Genomic DNA, 20859 nt, shown 5'->3' with positions numbered 1-20859 from the left:
ATAGGTTTGTCCAGTATAACTGTATAATGAATAGTTTCTGCAATATACTTGCATATACTATGTGTAAGTATGATTTTTGTATGCATCTTGATTTCTAGGCTGGGTTAGCTTGGTTGAATCCCGAATATGTTGATTTTTTTTTTTACTTTCTTCCTTAGTTTGGAATCAACTTATCAAAAATGGCGTAGTGCAAAGAGTAACGGAATATCATCCAGCGATTTTAAAGGTCGAGAGCTGCAAGCTGCTTGTGGTATTGTAAAATGGCAGGTACTGGGTTAAGTGTTTTTAGTACAGTCATTGCATGTTCATATGTTTACTGTTTGGGGGTATTGCTGCTGTTGTTGATTGAACAACACCATCAGATAATATGATGGGTTTAAATGTCCATAAATGGTTTGTTTTTGTCGGGACCTATTGTGAAATGTATACAAAACATTGAAGGATCCACCAGGGTTAAGGTTTTGGTCAGAAAGTGCATTAGAGTTTCATTAAAAGAAAAAATGGGGATATAATGTTTGTTTAGAGAATTTGGATGCAAGAAAGGTAATTATTAGCATTAAAGTAGTGAAACTGATCAATGTGTTTTTTTATGTATCGAACATGGTCATAACTTAGTTAAAAGATTGTTACTTGGGACTATAAATTTCGTTTTAAACTATTAGGAATTTAAATGTTATTGATGATTTTTGTTATGCTGTGATCTAGACGGTGGTTTAAAGAGGGGTTCACCAACATTTGCTCAAATGCTTGATCATCAATTATGAGTGTCATTGATGCGCCACCGAAGTATCAGTGGCTGAGTTGGATTTTTTAGAGTATGAGGTCGTTTTAGTTTTACTTATCATCACACCATTTGTTGAAAAATATACCGGGTCTGTAGCCACTCTATAACCACTAAGACAAAAGTTTGGTTTGAATTTGAGCTTGTTGACTACATGAGCTAAATGAGGAATATAAAGAGATGCTAAGAAATCAGAAAATACATGTGAGCAAAATTCTAACTCCAGTCATTCTCTTATCCTACAGCAAATATACACTTTTGGACTCCTATTCACCTTCTCAACAATATTGATGATGCTATTAAGAGAGACGGAGATGATGAAGTTAATGTTGAAGACACGAGGAAAATAGGAGAGAGATTTAGAGATGGACGCAGTAAAATTGCAGTTAACAAATCTCACGTCATTTAGTTGGATGTCCAAATTGGTTTGTGTAGCTATAACATTTGAACTATGACTTTTGATGTATTAATTTTTAATCTTGGATTGGAATTGGACCATGTGCACAACCAGTTAATATTGACTTTCGTCTATTTCCCTCCCTTTTTCATCGGAATCTCCCGATCCAAACACATCCCTTAGCCAAACACACCCCTTAGCCTAACAAGCCCTGAGTAAGTAGTAAGATGCATGATAAGATCAAAGTCTAGATATAAGAGATGACATTAGATCATTAAAAAAAAGCATACTCGCAACACATAAGAGAGTTCATTCATTTATTCTTGATCTTAGGCAGATTGTGATGGAGAGAGGCGGTTGGTGAGATAAAGAGAATGAGACTGTGTGCGTGCGTGGTTTAGTTCAGGTTAAGAGTGAAATAGAGTGTTGGATAGATAGAAGGAAGTGAAGGAGCATGAAGGGAGGTAGCGATATGATTTACTTGATTTTCTTCAAAATGACAGAGAAGAATCAAAATGACAGAGAAGAATCAAAATGACAGAGAAGAAGAATGCATAGGCAAGGGAAGGAGAAGGAACCATAGGGGAGGGGAAGGAGGACAATGGACAAAGTAAGAGAAAAGAAAATGGAAGTACGGGAAGAGGATAATGTTCGGAAACTCATTAACTTTCGCACGACTCAAAGTAAGTTTTTCATAACTTTTCGAAAAGTTCTATGATAATTATTATTTCTTAACATAAAAGAGTTGACAACACAATCTTATTGCTTTTGGAACCAAATTTTGGAGAGCGGCGGGGAATGAGAAGAGGAAGGACGAGGATGATTTCAACTCAGTAATAGTCTAGATTATATATGCATAATTGCTCTGTTCTTGGACCTGTAATCTCGTGGAGGAAGTTAAAGTAGAAAAGAAGGGAAAGGAAAGATAAAGGGAATGGGAATGGGGGAGCAAGAGGGGAAAGAAAATGGAAGCGGAGGGAGGAAAAGGCGCAAAGGATAGCGTAAGAGGAACTGCTCAGATCGATAACTAATTTCAATGCAGAATAGTAAAAGATGGCAATTGTGTAGAGTGACTGGACAACGAATGAAGAATTTCTAGAGAACAATCATAATTAGCGTCGATATAGGTCACTAAAGCAGCGAAGATAATAATAAACTTTGACAGTACAACAAACAATAATACGACATGCATGAAGCGATAGTAATTCGAATACGTGAGTTATACTATCTTGGGGTACGGCGCGCGAAGCGCGCCGTACAACAACTAGTAAACTAAAAAAGTAAACACTCTATAAATACCGCGCATTTATTGCACGGGATTTATACTAGTTAACACATTACCAAGTTAATGGGTAATAACCATTGGACACAATAAGCCAATGTTATTAGAATTGAAGTCTTATTTTTTTGGATCGATGAGCTTAATAGGATTGAATTGGTATGATCGGATCGTAGAATCGTAAGATCCTATAAATTAACTAAAATACATAATTATGTTACTAAAATCTCGTGTTTAAATAAAAAAACACTCTTATCTTAGCATGTGCCCACAAATTGTTCTAGTTTATAGTAATTTTATATCTTAAAGTCATATATAAAATTTTGGCAACCGAAAAAATAAAAATGTTATTTATAATGTGGGATCCTGCCGCAAAATCATAGGATGAGGTTAAAATGATACTTTTGTAACACCCCCTCATACCAAGGTACCTTACTAAGGACTACCCTAGCATGAAAGACTGCTACCATCTCGGTTGCCCGAGGTTAGTAGATCAAAGTTAACAATCCAAAACACATTTATTAAAGTGCAACTGAGTTTAACGATTACATGTTTCCAAAAACCAAACCAAAGTACAACTGTGAAGTGTCAAACAACTACAAAGAATGCAAGCTAAGTCTCTTGTCGGCGGAAGCTAGACTCGAGTGATGACTCCCCATAACTGTCCCATAGCTAAAGAACTGCATCACCTGTCATAATCTGCTCACCATCCCCGAATGGATCACCACAGATTTTATAACAACAACAACGGGGTCAGTTACTGCATAATCAAATTAAGACAAGTACAAAAGGCAACCAGCTGATCATCATCCCCCTCTGGTCTCCCGATCTCACACATTAACCAACTACACACCGAGGTGTGTAGCCCTGCTAGATTACCCATCGCAACAGGTAATCCTTGCCGCCAGTGGGGGACCGCAGCCAATCCCCACCTAAGCCCCGCTCATCAACGAGCGATATTCTTGTCCCTTAATGTGCACATCCCCTCCCTTGGCGGGTTCCATGGAGGGCGAACTAGGGTGTGAAACCACTCCCGCAAGTGACTCCACCACAATCATAACAACACCAACACCAACACTCCCACAAAGATCAGCAGACAATCAATCGTACACAATACAATATAATCTCAAATCAATTAAACAGTAACTGAGATACAATTAAGGCAGTCTAGAACGGCTCCTCTACGAAGTTTCCACCTAACACAATCACATAAACAACAATCACCATATGCAACCCCCCCCCCATTTTCCCAATTCACAATTCAAACCAAAACCCTAAAGATTGACCAAGGAATTTAGGGAAGACAAGGACTTACCGACGATAGAACAAAAGATGAAGGAACTTGCTAACGATCACACATACTAGGGAGAGATTTGGAGAGGATTAGAGCGTCGTTGAGTGTGTAGGTTTTGTAAAATATAATTAGAAACTAATTAACGCGTTTATATAACTCTAATCATCTCCAAATCAAACCGCGGAAATAACACTCGTCAGACCAGATACTCGGTCGAGTATAGAGTATACTCGGCCGAGTACCCTCTACTCGGTCGAGTATTCCACATAGTCGGCCGAGTATTCCTGGGCAGTAGCCATTCCAGAATACACGACACCCCTTACTCGACCGAGTAGGCCATACTCGGCCGAGTACCAGCTTAGGAAAACCGTAGTATTACAGTCTTCCCTCCTTAAAAAGAACTTCATCTCCGAAGTTCACACTATAGACATAAAACCAGACCGACACCACCCACGAAACTCCCACCATATAAAACAAAACACCCAACAAGACACCCAAAACTAGCTAAACTAACACAAAACACCACTAACCCGACTCAAACTAACCCAAAAACACACATGCGACCATCTCCTACCTCCCCCCCCCCCTAAGAAGACAACGGTTACGTCCCCGTAACCCAAACATACATGCTCAAAAAGGTTAGGAAAACGTTCTCGTATAGCCTCCTTGGGTTCCCATGTGGCCTCTTCCACATTATGATTAGACCAAAGCACCTTGAGTAAAACGATCTCACCATTCCTTGTCTTGCGTACTTTGCAGTCTAATATCTCTTTAGAAACCTCGGCATAATATAAGGACTCATCAAGTTCGATATTCTCAACCTCAAGCACATGTGACGGGTCACTCACATACTTCCGGAGCTGTGAAACATAAAAGACGTTGTGAACTCGATCCAAAGCTGGTGGTAAAGCTAACCTGTAGGCCACTTCACCTACACGATCCAGAATCTCATATGGACCGATAAACTTTTGACTCAACTTGCCCTTCTTCCCAAACCTCATCACTCCTCGCATTGGTGACACTTTCAAAAGGACTTTGTCACCCACTGCGAACTCGATGTTCCTGCGATGCAAGTCGGCATAACTTTTTTGACAATCCTGAGCTGCTTTCATCTTTTGACGAATTAGCCGAACTTGTTCAACCATATCCTCCACTATCTGTGGCCCTAAAACCACTGCCTCTGAACTGTCATCCCAGCAAACTGGACTTCGGCACTTCCTGCCATATAAAGCCTCGAAAGGTGTCATCCCAATGCTAGTATGGTAGCTGCTGTTGTATGAAAACTCGATCAAATCCAGTCTGTCCTCCCAACTTCCCCCGAACTCCATGGCACAAGCTCTTAAAATATCCTCTAAGGTCTTGATAGTCCTCTCAGTCTGACCATCTGTTGCAGGATGAAAAGTTGTACTCATCTTTAAGGCCGTACCCATCAATTCCTGCAATTCCTTCCAAAACTTTGATATAAACCTCGCATCTCGATCTGACACTATATTCTTGGGTATACCATGTAAACGGACTACATGTTTCCTGTAACTCAAGGCTAGCTGTATCTTAGTCTAGGTATCCTTCATAAGAACGAAGTGAGTTGACTTTGTTAACCGGTCGACGATCACCCAAATCATATTGTTACCTTACTGTGTTCTTGGTAACCCCACGATGAAGTCCATAGAGATCGACTCCCACTTCCACTCAGGTACCTCAAGAGATTGGATCTTACCCTGTGGTCTCCGCTGCTCACCCTTGACCCTTTGGAAGGTCAAACATCTAGCCACGAACTCAGCCACATCTCTCTTCATATTAGGCCACCAAAAAGTCTTCTTGAGGTCTTTATAAAGCTTATCACCTCCTGGGTGAACCGAATAAGGAGTGCAATGAGCCTCTGTCATGATAACTCTCCTCAAGTCTGCATCATCAGGAACACACCATCGCCCATAAAAAAAAACACTCCCATCTGTGTGGATAGAAAACCTGGAAACTATGTCACTCTCCACCCTAGACTTCCATTCTTGGATCTTAGGATCAAGCTCTTGTTTTCTCTTGATATTTTCATACAAATCCGGCTCGATCGTCAAATCCCCGACTGTATCCCCTTTCCGAATCATATGGATCCCCATCCTGGACATCTCATCGCTCATCTTCAGCAAAGACATAGCTGTACACAGCGAATGGACACTCTTTCTGATCAAAGCATGTGCAACCACGTTAGCCTTACCCTCGTGATAGATGATCTCCATGTCATAGTCCCCGATCAGCTCCATCCATCGTCTCTGTCGCATGTTAAGCTCTCTCTGAGTGTAGATATATTTCAGACTCTTATGATCTGAAAACACCTTAAAGGTTGCCATGTAAAGGTAATGCCTCCAAATCTTAAGAGCAAAGACAATTGCACCCAGTTCCAAATCATGAGTTGGGTAGTTCTCCTCATATGGCTTCAGTTGCCTCGACGCATAAGCTATAACCTTCCCATTCTGCATCAGAACACAGCCCAGCCCATTCTTTGAAGCATCCGTGTATACTTCAAAGTTCTCACAACCCTCTGGTAAAGCAAAGATAGGAGATGTGGTCAAACGCTCCTTTAAGGTCTGGAACGCCGTCTCACAACTCTCATCCCATCGAAAACTGGTCTCTTTCATCATCAAGGCTGCCATAGGTCGAGCTATCGTAGAAAATTCCTTCGCGAACCTCCTGTAGTAACCAGCTAGACCCAAGAAACTCCGAATCTCAGCAACATTCTTTGGTGATTCCCACTTGGTCACTGCCTCAATCTTGCTAGGATCCACAGACACACCCTTTTTGGATATCACATGACCCATAAACGCCACCTCCTCTAACCATAACTCACACTTGGATAGCTTGGCATAAAGTTGATTGTCTCGCAAGGTCTGCAAAACTAGCCTCAAGTGCTCCTCATGCTCTTCTTTAGTCTTAGAGTAGACTAAGATGTCATCAATGAAGATAACCACAAACTTGTCCAAGAATGGACTAAAGACCCGGTTTATCAGATCCATGAAAGCTGCTGGTGCATTCGTCAAACTAAAAGGCATCACTACGTAGTCATAGTGACCATAACGGGACCGGAAAGCTTTCTTAGGAATATCCTCATCTGCTATCCTCAACTAGTGATAACCTGACCTCAGATCGATCTTAGAGAACACCCCTGCGCCACTTAGTTGGTCAAATAGATCATCAATTCTAGTCAACGGATACTTGTTCTTCACCATGACACGGTTCAGCTCCTTATAGTCGATGCATAGCCTCATGCTCCCATCTTTGTTCTTGGCAAACAACACTAGTGCTCCCCATGGTGACACACTAGGCCGGATATACTCCTTGTCTAAAAGATCATGTAACTGTTTCTTCAATTCTTCCAGTTCTTAAGGTGTCATACAGTATGGTGCTTTAGATATAGGACTTATTCCCGGTTTAAGCTCCAGATTGAATTTGATATCCCTCTTTGGCGGTAACCCTGGTATCTCATCTGGAAAGACGTCTCTAAACGCTCCCACCACATGTATATCCGAAGCTGTTAACTGTTCCACACGTCGATCTCTCACTTGGCAAAGAATCAAGGGACACTTTTTCCTCAAACATGACTTTAAAGTCATTACCGCGATGAACTTACACTTAGGTCTCACAACAAACCCCTTATAAGACACCCTTATACCCTTAGGATCCTTTAAAGACACTTTCTTCTGTCGACAATCTATCTTGGCATCATACTTACCCAACCAATCCATCCCGACTATGACCTCAAACCCATCCATAGGGAACTCTAGCAAGTTGATCGGTAAGTCTACCCCTCCAACCAACATGGACACATCCCTATACAACTTGACACATGAGACCAACTCCCCAGAAGGTATAAACACATCATCTTTTACAAGCTCAAACTCCCCCAAACCCATAGACAAAGCATGGCCTCTAGACACAGAAGCGTGTGTTGCCCCACAGTCAAACAAAACAAAAGACGGTGTATTATGAACAAGAAAGGTACCGGTAACTACATGAGCGTCATTCTCAGCTTCCTGCTTGCCCATCATGAAGAGCTTTCCGCTGGTTTTCTGACCTCCTGATACCCGTCGTTGTGAGTACCAAAGATAAAATTTATAATCTCCTATTAAGACTAACCTAGGCTAGTGGTAACAGGGTCGAACCACAAGGAGGCAGTTGTAAACTTTAGTTGATTATGATCAGTCTGAGGTAACTTATTGTGGGGGTTGAATTGAATTGGTCGACAGCTAAAAGTGAACAAAGATAATAAACTAAATAAACGATTTAAACAGATAAAAGAAGGATACTAGGATGGTCGGGTCATTATAGCTTCGGCGGCAGCAAACTAAGTTGGTCTGAATCAAACACAGGTAAGGCGGGAAACAAAGAGGTCCTCTCGGTCCACTCTTAACAAATAGCATCTGTCGATCTCGCTATAGGTCCCTAATGTCACTAATGCTGACTCTCGTCCTGAAAAGTGACTAACGGTCTAAACTATACCTATCTTTCGATCTTAGCACAGTCTAGTCGATTTAATTGATGGTCAAATAACCTTCCCTATCTTTCGATCTAATGGGTCAGTCACGAAATAGGTATCTAACTGGTCGCATGCATTCGATTCGTTAAATACAAGATTAAAACAATCAAAACGAATATAAAACCCTACGAGGTCAATCGATCGACTGGCAACGTCAGTTGATTGACCAACACGCGAGACAGTCTTCCTAATCTAATGCCGCCTATGCCATAAATCGCCTACATCCTAGCACTAAAGAATTAGCTACTCATGATGAAGGTAATAACAACAATAAAACTAATAACAATTACTGAATTCATGCTCAAAGTAAATAACAACAATGACAAAACGATAATTGGCTTTCGGGACACTAACTTAGCAAATCTATACTAATAATGAAAGTAAAGCAATAAATTGAAACTAGGGCAGAAGGAATACCGAGATTCAAGAGGAAAGATTAAGAACAAGGGTAGAATTCCAATGCTAAAATCGATAACCCAAACCCTAGTTACTCGAAATAAACTAAAACTGAAAGTACTGTATTGTGATAAAAACTTGGATAAAAACTTCATATCCAAACTGATGGTTTTATGTTACGTTATATAGCAATCAACGCAACATCTTAATTCCTAAACCTAAACTTCACGGGCTTCAAGATTCACGGTCTTTCAATTCACGTCTGGAATAGAAATCAGGTCGATCGACTGATAAGGCTGGTCGATCGACTGCTCCTCAGCAAACAGTAGCTTCTGGAACCCGAGCATTGGTCGATCGACTGAGGGTGATGGTCGATCGGCTAGATGAGCTGCTACTTGACTTCTTAAAACACGTGGACTTGTCTTTTGGGCCTTGGATTGCGCACCAAGCTCGTTCTTTAAGCAATTCCTTTACGTCCTTCGCAATGCAGATTACTCGGGGACGGATTTGGCTTGATTTCCCGTTAAATTCTTCACATTTCTGCAATAATGTACAAAAACACGAAAGTAGAGGAAAATAGAGAAATATTGGCACATATTGCACATTTGAGCTCTGAAATGCGTGTAGAATAAAGTGTGAAACATCATATTTTAGACACGCATCAAATCTCCCCAAACCAAACCTTGCTTGTCCCCAAGCAAGAACTAGACTCGATCTAATGACCTAATGGAACGAGTTCAATCTCAGAGCGAAATGCAAACTGTTAAGCCTAAACCGATTCAATGCACAACCAACAATCAATTAGTAATGTGAATCATGCAAACGAATTATAAAGTCGTCAAAAACTGCTGCACCTTTGACTATAGAGACTTATCAAATTGGACTCTCGCGGGTTGCTCAAATCACTCAATTAAGCACAGGTGATATATTTGTAAGATAGAAAGAAGTAATTTTGTAGTGACTCTCACCTAACTACGACCTATGAGGACATGCCAGCAATAAAATATGAAAATGACCTCTACAACCGTACATATGCATTCCAACCGAACAGATGACCAATGACACATGCCGAGGTATATATGGGATATGTGAGGTATGGGTAAGAAGAGGCAAAACATTTTATGGTAAAGTGGAGGTACAGATGATCAAGCTAGTACCAAAACGGAACCAAGTGGCAACATCCAACTTCTTTCTCATAAACAAATGAAACGGTGCTTTAGCAAGCACAAAACTCACAATCTCCAAACTATTAAATCAATAAAACTCCCCATAGGATATAAATGAAACATGGGAGCAAAAATCGCCAAAAGATAAGGATTAAATTATGCAAATTGATCTCTTTTCTCGAATCTCAGTCGATCGACCATGATTGGCAGTCGATCGACCCATTTGAACAGTACATAACCTCTTTTTTTTTTTCTTTTCTTTTTCGAATCATTTTTTTCATTCATTTTTTTTCTTTTGTTTCTTTCTTTCCTTTTTTCATTTCATTTCCCAACCATCGTCTCAACAGAGCATATGCCACCAAAATTGAGTAACAAATCCGAAAACACAGACTACTAGCTTGACAAGGGACAGGCTAAGTGTAGGATGTAGTAATGGGACAAAAAGGGGTATTTTTGGCAGTGTGAAGCTTATGGGCAAAATGAATAAAGGGAAACCTCTACCACATGTGTCAACAAACCACAAACCGAATGCATACAGGTATTAAGTAGATCAAATTCATATTCATGCAAATTAAGGAGACATATCTCATAAGGAGTACTACTCACATTCCTAGATAAACCGGTCATAAATGTCACCAGTTATAGGCTCTAAATCTCAGAAATATGATGTAGCTTGCCAATTTTCAAAGTCAAGTCTCAAGTCCAGCAAGTAATTCAACGAAAACTCGTAGGTATGCACTTATACGATTCTACTAATAACATGTTAATCTAGCAAGGCTCAGGCAAAACAGTTGCAAATGCAAAATCATCATGGAAATACTACCGTTCCGACTCAATCTATATGCTAAAATAAACGTGCATTTTATGGGAATTTTTGAAATTTTTCAATTTTTTTGAATTTTTCTGTATATATAAAAGAATTGAAATAAACAATGCAAAACAAAATTAAACGTGAATGCAAGCAAATGATATGCGACGCAAAACCCTTCCCCAAACCAAATCGCACAATGTCCCCATTGTGCAAAATCATATAATGAAAGAAAAGAGAAACGGGAATTTGCGAGAAAATAAATAAGCAAGACACAAAGGAAAGATATGGAACTCACAAGACTTTAAACGCAGAAAGGAAACCTCCCCAAACCAGCGTGAGCTAGGAGGTTTCAATGCCAAAGATGTGATGCTACCAATAAGAGTGCCTGAAAGACAGAAAATACCACGCATAAGACTGAGAAAACAATTTTGAAGCGTAAAAATTGTGCACAAATGAGACAATAGAAGAAATAGATAATTCGACGGAAAATAAAGTGGAGTAGAAGACTCCCTTAGGTCCGATAAACGACCAAACACAAAGAGAGGAGAGGTCGTAAACAAATATAGCAAGAAGATGGTCGATCGACTAAGAAGATCGATCGATCGACCAGGTGGGCGTGAACGTTAGAGCTTCAGAAACCTGCGCAATTCATCGATCGACCAATGGTGCCATCGATCGATCGAAAACACTGCTGCAGTGTCTTATTTCTTCGTAATTGCTCAATGATTTGAGCTAACAAGCTCTAAATACCTGCAAATGCACAATAGTACGCGCCAAAATTGCGCAAAACCCAGAACGAAGTCTAAAGTACTTTAAAATCCTAAGCAAAATAAAATAAAAGCGAAGTTTTCGCGCACACAAAAGCAATAAAATTGTCTTAACAAAGCAAATAAAGAGAAGTTTGTAACGAGATTGATCAACTAATAGTTGATCAAGAAGGACCACGGTATGGCCCACTTCGTCGGCTTCTGGCTACTAGAGGTAGCCTCAATGGTGCTCATCTCATCACCGCACCCTTCTTAGCTTCAACAATCGGAGAGCTCACCGATCGCCTTCGTCACCTCCCCAATCAAGGACTTCCTTGGGATCGTCAGACTCCAAATCAGACCATCTCACCTTGGCTGGCTCATCTTCCACTTCCTCATCGGTCCCATAGCTTAGGCATCCAAGACCTCCTCTTTGAATGATAGGCTTCTTTACAGCTGGCACAACTTGTAGCACTTCCTTCTCCAAACCAGCTTCTGCATTATCTAAGACAACAAATTCTTCCTCCTTCTTGCTCCCAATCCGGGAGGAGGGGTTAACACAAAGAGAGTAATAAGGACAATCGATTCAGGAAGCACAAAGTACGATCTCTTTTCGTAGATCGTATTACAAGTAACATGCCACATGGCGTCCTTCTTTTTAGCAGGTTGGGCAAAAATGATAGAATGTTTCCCAACTTTGAAAGTCAAGGTTCCTAAACCGACGTCAATAATCGCACCAAATAGTGTGTGCGAAAACGCCTACCTAAGATGATCGGTATATGGGCATCCTCAGGCATGTCAAGGACAACAAAGTCAACAGGGAAGAAAAACTTCCCTATCTGGATGGGTATGTCCTCTAGGACTCCTATAAGCTCGACCACGATCGGTCACCATCCGAATCTGTCATGTCTCGTGATAGCAAAATCGGTCAACTTGAGTTTCCTAGCTAAACTCAAGGGCATGACACTTATATCGCCCCTAAGTCACACAATGCCTTCTCAATTGAGAAGGTACCTATTTTGCAAGGAACGGAAAAGCTACCCGGATCCTCTAACTTATGGGGCGCAGTGTGAGACAGATAGGAACAAGACTCCTTGGTGAGTGCGACGGTGTGCAATCGTTTCAAGTGACCGCTTTTTGGATAACAGTTGTTTCATAAATTTAGTGTAAGCGGGTACTTGGTTAACTAACTCAAGGAAGGGGACTTGCACATTCGGACTACGGATAACTTTCTCAAACTTACTGAAAGATACCGTTCTTTTTGGTCGGCACGAGCCTCTCCGGATATGGGGTCATAAGGAGTACCTTAGCTCTCTCCTCCAATTCACGCGCACCGGCATCCTTGGACTTAGGGTGAAAGTCCGTCACCTTCTCTTTGTTGAAGCTAGACCCCTCCTCGGATCGTCTCAAATGAGAACCATTGACCGTCATTGGATCGAACTTGAGCGGATCGACCCATCAAGACTCGGTTCGCCCCAAAATTTTCGGGACCGTGGTACCCCGAAACAAGTGGTCTCTTAGATTAGTTGGCATCAAAGGATGAAATTCTTCAGCATCAGCAGCGATCTCAGTCGATCAACCACTCTCCTCGATCGATCGGCGAGATGTACAGATTCGAAGCTCCTGAACTCGTGTTTGATCGATCGACTAGGTATGTCGATCGATCGATCAAATACCTGGCAGACGTCTTTTTCTTTTATTTGTTCGTTGAAGCTTTCTCTTGACTTGTTTCCGGCTCATCTTTTTCAACAGCATCTTCAACCATGGCAGGACCATCAAGGGTGGACCCGTTCCTCAAAGTGATGGCATTTAGGGTCTCCTTTTGTTCGGGTTGAGTGGGTAAGTGCCCGGGAGCTCGAGTGTTATTTTTACTAGCCAATTGAGCAATTTGGCTCTCTAGTAGCTTCATCCCGGCCTCTCTTGCTTGGGACTCCTGCAGCAACATATTCTTGAGCTCGGAAAATTCAGAATTCTGTGATTGTTGCTGCTGCGGCACATAAGGAGGCTTTTGATATTGCTGTTGCTTTTGATGAGGAGGCACATATGGCTGCTGCTGTGGCGGAGGTTGAGTTGGATTCAAAACATTCTGGCTTCTCCAACTCAAGTTTGGATGCGGTGGCTCGTAGTAGGTGTTTGTCTGCCTATAGTGTTGAAAGGCAACACAAGATTCAAAGGGGCTAGGGCAGTTTTTCGAGACATGGCCCTCAACTCCACACCTTTCACGACGAAGGGACCGTCGACACAAAGATTGACTTGGTACATCCCACCTTTAGAAGCTCCTCCTAGCTCATACTTGTCAAACCTCGCAAAGAAGAGCCTCAAGTGCGGCTACGAGAAGAGGATTCAGCAGCTCTCCTCCGGTTCCCTCTAGAATTCCCATACTCGGCCTTGTGGGTAGCTAGATCGTCAATGATCTTCCACCCCTTGGTTGCTCTCAAATTTTCAGCGAATCTTCCATTGGCTCCAGCATCCAAAATGGCCCTCTGATCGTCGTATAACCCATTGTAGAAATGATTGCACAAACTCCACTTTTCAAACCCATGGTGCGGTATGGTTCGCACCAACTTCTTAAATCGGACCCATGCCTCGTGGAAATTCTCATCTGGCCCTTGTTTAAAGCCCGTGATTTGAGCTCTAATAGCGATCGTCCTTGAAGCAGAAAAGTACTTCTTGTAGAACGCCAATGCCAATGTATTCCAATCAGTGATCTCCTGAGCGGTCCGGTCCAAATCTCTATACCACTCCCTTGCAGCATCACGAAGGGAGAAGATGAACATGGTCTCCTTGATTTGATCCTGGGTCACGCCAGCTGGTGGGGGAATGCAGCAGCAGTAGTCAATAAAGGTCTCCATATGCCTTGCTGCATCTTCATTTGCAGCTCCGATCCCCCAAACTGGTTTCTCTCAACCATAGTGATGTAGGCAGGCTTTAGTTCGAATTTCCTGGCATCTCCTGGTAACTCGAACCCCTTATATAAGTTATCGGCTATCGGCTCAGAATAACTAGCTATACTTGCTTCCTCGGCCATGACTGGAATTTCCTGAGAAGTAAATCTGTCTCTACCAAGAAGTGGAAATGGGCGAAGATGGTGGATTATCCTTGAACAGTTCGTTCTCGTAATAGCTTGACAGAGTACTCAGCTCTTCCTCTGTCGGTAATACTCTTTGTGTTCATCTCAACTCGCGCAAGGATCTTTCAAGCTCGGGGTTCAACGGTACTAATTCTCCACCCCGTGACTGCGCATAAGAAGAAACTACAAAAAGAATATAAGAAAAGTTTAAGGAACGGATGTCCCTTAAACTAAGAAAGACTAAAAATAAAAACAACTAAAATTAGGACTATTGCCTCCCCGGCAACGGCGCCAAAATTTGATACCCGTCATTGTGAGTACCAAAGATAAAATTTATAATCTCCTATTAAGACTAACCTAGGCTAGTGGTAACAGGGTCGAACCACAAGGAGGCAGTTGTAAACTTTAGTTGATTATGATCAGTCTGAGGTAACTTATTGTGGGGGTTGAATTGAATTTGTCGACAGCTAAAAGTGAACAAAGATAATAAACTAAATAAACGATTTAAATAGATAAAAGAAGGATACTAGGATGGTCGGGTCATTATAGCTTCGGCGGCAGCAAACTAAGTTGGTCTGAATCAAACACAGGTAAGGCGGGAAACAAAAAGGTCCTCTCGGTCCACTCTTAACAAATAGCATCTGTCGATCTCGCTATAGGTCCCTAATGTCACTAATGCTGACTCTCGTCCTGAAAAGTGACTAACGGTCTAAACTATACCTATCTTTCGATCTTAGCACAGTCTAGTCGATTTAATTGATGGTAAAATAACCTTCCCTATCTTTCGATCTAATGGGTCAGTCACGAAATAGGTATCTAACTGGTCGCATGCATTCGATTCGTTAAATACAAGATTAAAACAATCAAAACGAATATAAAACCCTACGAGGTCAGTCGATCGACTGGCAACGTCAGTCGATCGACCAACACGCGAGACAGTCTTCCTAATCTAATGCCGCCTATGCCATAAATCGCCTACATCCTATCACTAAAGAATTAGCTACTCATGATGAAGGTAATAACAACAATAAAACTAATAACAATTACTGAATTCATGCTCAAAGTAAATAACAACAATGACAAAACGATAATTGGCTTTCGGGACACTAACTTAGCAAATCTATACTAATAATGAAAGTAAAGCAATAAATTGAAACTAGGGCAGAAGGAATACCGAGATTCAAGAGGAAAGATTAAGAACAAGAGCAGAATTCCAATGCTAAAATCGATAACCCAAACCCTAGTTACTCGAAATAAACTAAAACTGAAAGTACTGTATTGTGATAAAAACTTGGATAAAAACTTCATATCCAAACTGATGGTTTTATGTTACGTTATATAGCAATCAACGCAACATCTTATTTCCTAAACCTAAACTTCACGGGCTTCAAGATTCACGGTCTTTCAATTCACGTCTGGAATAGAAATCAGGTCGATCGACTGATAAGGCTGGTCGATCGACTGCTCCTCAGCAAACAGTAGCTTCTGGAACCCGAGCATTGGTCGATCGACTGAGGGTGATGGTCGATCGACTGGATGAGCTGCTACTTGACTTCGTAAAACACGTGGACTTGTCTTTTGGGCCTTGGATTACGCACCAAGCTCGTTCTTTAAGCAATTCCTTTACGTCCTTCGCAATGCAGATTACTCGGGGACGGATTTGGCTTGATTTCCCGTTAAATTCTTCACATTTCTGCAATAATGTACAAAAACACGAAAGTAGAGGAAAATAGAGAAATATTGGCACATATTGCACATTTGAGCTCTGAAATGCGTGTAGAATAAAGTGTGAAACATCATATTTTAGACACGCATCACCTCCACCCTGGACTGAGGTGTTAGAAGTACTTGGCTTAGCTGTCGAGTTCTGAGTCAAACTGTTGTTCGGGCGCTGGGACGATCCTCAACTGTTGCGGTTAAAACCACCATTGTTGTTCTGCACTCGACGGTTACCCCACGACCCAGATGGCCTATTGCTAGCAAAACTCTGACTCGGACCCTGTGAGAAACTTCCCTGATAAGCCCTTGAGGCTCCTCCAGCTCGGGCACTAGTACAGTCATACCTCTTGTGGCCTATGCCACCACAGTTGAAACAAGGTTGGAGTTGTCACTAACACTCCGTCCACCACCCCTACCCCATGCTCGCGACCCTCCATAAAACCCAGCTCCTCCTGAAAAAGCCCTTGACTGACCAAAGTTGCCCTTTTTGTTACCCGACTGGTTGCTACTCCCACTCTCTGCTTTCCTCTTCTCAGCAGCGGTTCTCTCTGTAGCTTCCTTGGATAGATCCACCAACCTCTCTGCTTGTCCGCCCTCAAGTACACATCTTTCAGATTGGTGATAATTTCAGCTGGTAACCGGTTCATGATCTTGGGTGTCAACCCCCTCTCAAAACGAAGGGCCAAACCCCTTTACCCTAATTGCATGTCTTCCGCATAGCGAGAGAACTCGAGGAACCGGTAATAGTACTCGGTGACCTTCATGTCATCAGTCATGGTAAAGGAATTGAACTCGGATCTCATCTTGTGACGGATGTGTTCCGGCACAAACTGTTTCCTTATAGCGCTCTTCAATCCCGACCACGGTATAACACCGAGTCCCTCACCCTGGTAGTATGCTCTGGCATCTTCCTTGACATTCTGCCACCACACCACAGCCTCACCCCTCAGATAGTACACTACCTGCTCAACAGCTAACTCTGGCGGACACTTCACCACTTCAAGGAGACTCTCCATCTCACGGTGCCAGTTATCGAGCAGCTTTGGTTCCCCGACGCTCTCATATATTGATGGGTTGAAGCGGGCGATGATAGTGCTCTGGTGGGTAGCATCCACCGGTTTCTCAGCCCCCTTACCCACATTCTTCTGAGCTTCAAGGAGTGCATCATGCTGCTCGATTATACGAGCTACCTCATCCGTGGACATCTCAGTTGCTTGTATATACGCGACTGACCTCTTTGGCGGCATTTGAGCTGATAAGAAGCAAGGAAAAGTAAGCACAAAATCCTACGGCTCAAAATAAACATAACCCTCCGCCAAAGAAGCACTCGGCCGAGTATGGTGACATACTCGGTCGAGTATAGACTACTCGGTCGAGTACCTCCAGTACTCGGTCGAGTTTTCCACTCCAGAAGCCAACGTCAAAAACACAGAAAACATACTCGGTCGAGTATGAGTGATACTCGGTCGAGTATGCTCCACTCGGTCGAGTATGCTCAATACTCGGTCGAGCTGACACATCCAGTAGCTACTGCTACGCATACCCCAATCAACACTCGGTCGAGTGCTTGGTTACTCGACCGAGTGCCCACTACTTGGTCGAGTACCTGCCCTGCTCGGCCGAGTCATGCCAAAACGAGTTACTATTAACATAAGCGTACTTTATACGTACATTTCTACCAAGATATTTATATACGATATGTCACTACAAACTTTGAAAGCCACATAATAAACACTTAACATGCCAACATATTCCATGCTCAAAATCTAATATCGATAAATTTCAATGCATCTTTCACATGCTATCATGTCTCACTTCCTTCACCATTTCATTCAATCATGCACAAGACTCATGCCACAAGTACTACACACACATGACTCGACACACAACAGTCCCCCCCATGTGACCAGCTTGAGATCGTAAGGGCCATAATGCGACTTTGGGATGTCTCCCAAGTCTTTGTGGTAGCTCCAAACAACTCTCCCCGGGTTCATTTTATTTAGACTCCCTACGTTCATTGGGTTTATTAGTTTTAGGTGCCATAATCGTTGCTCTGATACCACTTTGTAACACCCCCTCCTACCAAGGTACCTTACCAAGGACTATCCTAGCATGAAAGACTGCTACCATCTCGGTTGCCCGAGGTTAGTAGATCAAAGTTAACAATCCAAAACACATTTATTAAAGTGCAACTGAGTTTAACGATTACATGTTTCCAAAAACCAAACCAAAGTACAACTGTGAAATGTCTAACAACTACAAAGAATGCAAGCTAAGTCTCTTATCGGCGGAAGCTAGACTCGAGTGATGACTCCCCATAACTGTCCCATAGCTAAAGAACTGCATCACCTATCACAATCTGCTCACCATCCCCGAATGGATCACCACCGATTTTATAACAATAACGGGGTCAGTTACTGCATAATCAAAGTAAGACAAGTACAAAAGGCAACCAGTTGATCATCGTCCCCCTTCGGTCTCCCGATCTCACACAGTAACCGACTACACACCGAGGTGTATAACCCTGCCAGATTATGTAGGGTAAAATTCGTATAATACCCTTAAATTATAGGACTATAACGTAAATTTAATATGCAATTAATTGTCATAAACGAAAAACAATGAAAAACGATAAAGCACAAGAATTAACCTTCGGTCCTAGTGCAATTCGGCAATGAGAGATCAAAGTAGATCTCCTCCTAATTGTTTCACCCAAGATCGTCTGAGAATATGCCCTTGTGCTAGAAATGTGTTCTCTAATTGCCTTGCAATATTGAGAGAACTTGATGTGAGTTTTCTTTAGATGTGAGATCTGAATTTTGAGAGGAAAAATGTCTCTCAAAACCCTAATTATTTTTCACAAATGAATGATTAGGGCAAAAGGAGAGAAAGCTCTCCTTTTGTGCTTGGGTTCGGCCGTGAGCTTCAAAATGGGGAGAGTGGGCTTTCCACTTTCTCTTATTTTTTAACTCGTGGTACGACCCGAAAATCGCTAAATGTATATGACACGGTTTTATTATAAATCGTCATCGGTTATCGGTTATTAAAGCATCAACTAATAACACGGATTAGCTGAAATATTAATACATGTCCGACACAGACGATATTGTATAATTAATTCAATATACATTAATTAAATATAATCGTTTATATTTAATTTACGAATTAACTGCTTAATTCGCCTTAGCCCATTTTATTTAATCCGTATTTAAATAAAATATCTCAACATCGCATTTTGACTAACTACTAGTCAAATAACCCAGACTAACCGCTTAGTCAATTCATCAACATGATCTGTATTTTCATACCGTCACATCTCTCAAACGTATCCTATAGGTGTGACTTTTAGGGACCATTGATCACCGCTATCTATATGACAATAACGTCAAACTTATCTAGCAAGCCAACCGTTATTGATAAACGTGGATCAACGATTATAATACAAAAGTATACCCTTTGATCCTTTTAGAGATTTATAAGTCCTTGCACTAACTGTAAAGGACACCAGCCCCAACAAGCTCCCACTTGTCCGTACAAGTGTATGTGCAATGACGTTATCCGCACTAACTGGAGGACACAGCTCCAACAAACTCCCACTTGTCCGTACAAGTGTATGTGCGATAACCGATTCTCATATTCATTTAAAATTTTTCCCACTCAATGTAAAATAATTTGCAGATCTGGATCCGCAAAGGTCGTATTTTACAATCGATCTGTATCTAGAGTGGTTTCCCCGACTAGAGAGTAACTTAACTGATAAAACGAATTCGTATTCGAGCATGGCCATGCATTTCGATTCTGACTCCTCGAGTGGCCCTGAGAAATATCGAGTACCCGATAAAGGCTGAATATTTCCTTCAACTCGACTCCTTCCGATCTAAGCACAACATGAAATGACCCAGAAAAAAATCTACTTGGCCCCCTGTTACGGATGACCGTGAGAAAGAAAACAAAGTCACCCAAAATCTGCCTTAGTCTCAAGAGACAGTCGATAGTCAAAAGAATCGACTCTTAGGATCACCATGGAGGTCCTATCCACGATCGGGCACCGAATGTTATAAAACATTTAGGACTCCACGTCGATGTGACAATTGTGTCCTACGAAATATCCGTATAAATCGCCTCTGTGATTGGTCAGTCAACCTTTTGACTTATGGCTCGTTGAACCCACCATCAACCAACGTCACAAAATAATTACCTTGAGTTATCAGCTCACGTGGGCAATCAAGGACCAAAAATATAATGTTTGTTCAGTTCACTTTGTGGTGTTCAAAATTGTCGTACAAAACCACATGAAAAACAAAATATATATAAATATCAGAACGATGATGTCGTATAGAGTACATAAGGGAATGAATCTAATCCATAAAAGAGTACTACAACTTAGGAACACGTTTAATTCCCATGGAATTAACATGCCCTTCATGCTTATCTTGTCGTAATGGTTTAGTGAGAGGATCTGCTATGTTATCCTCAGTAGCAATCTTTTCTATCACTACTTCCTTTTGCTCCACGTAATCTCGGATTAGATGAGCTTTCCGTTGTACATGTCTAGACTTGTTGCTAGACTTTGGCTCCTTAGCTTGGAAGATGGCACCTCTATTGTCGCAATAGATGGTGATCGGGTCATTCGAACTAGGCACTACAGATAGTCCTTGTAAGAATTGACGCA

General features: G+C 41.7%; 1 long non-coding RNA gene across 1 annotated transcript; it reads left to right on the top strand.

Moving 5' to 3' along the window:
• On the top strand, positions 1 to 1273 carry LOC141602705 (uncharacterized). The gene is made up of 2 exons (XR_012524624.1): positions 1 to 267; positions 1027 to 1273. It is a non-coding gene; the product is annotated as an uncharacterized LOC141602705 (long non-coding RNA).
• Positions 1274 to 20859: the final 19586 nt, after the last annotated feature.

The sequence above is a fragment of the Silene latifolia genome, chromosome 9 (genome assembly GCF_048544455.1).
Source record: "Silene latifolia isolate original U9 population chromosome 9, ASM4854445v1, whole genome shotgun sequence".
Lineage (NCBI taxonomy): Eukaryota > Viridiplantae > Streptophyta > Magnoliopsida > Caryophyllales > Caryophyllaceae > Silene > Silene latifolia.
This window is presented reverse-complemented; position numbering and strand designations above follow the sequence as displayed.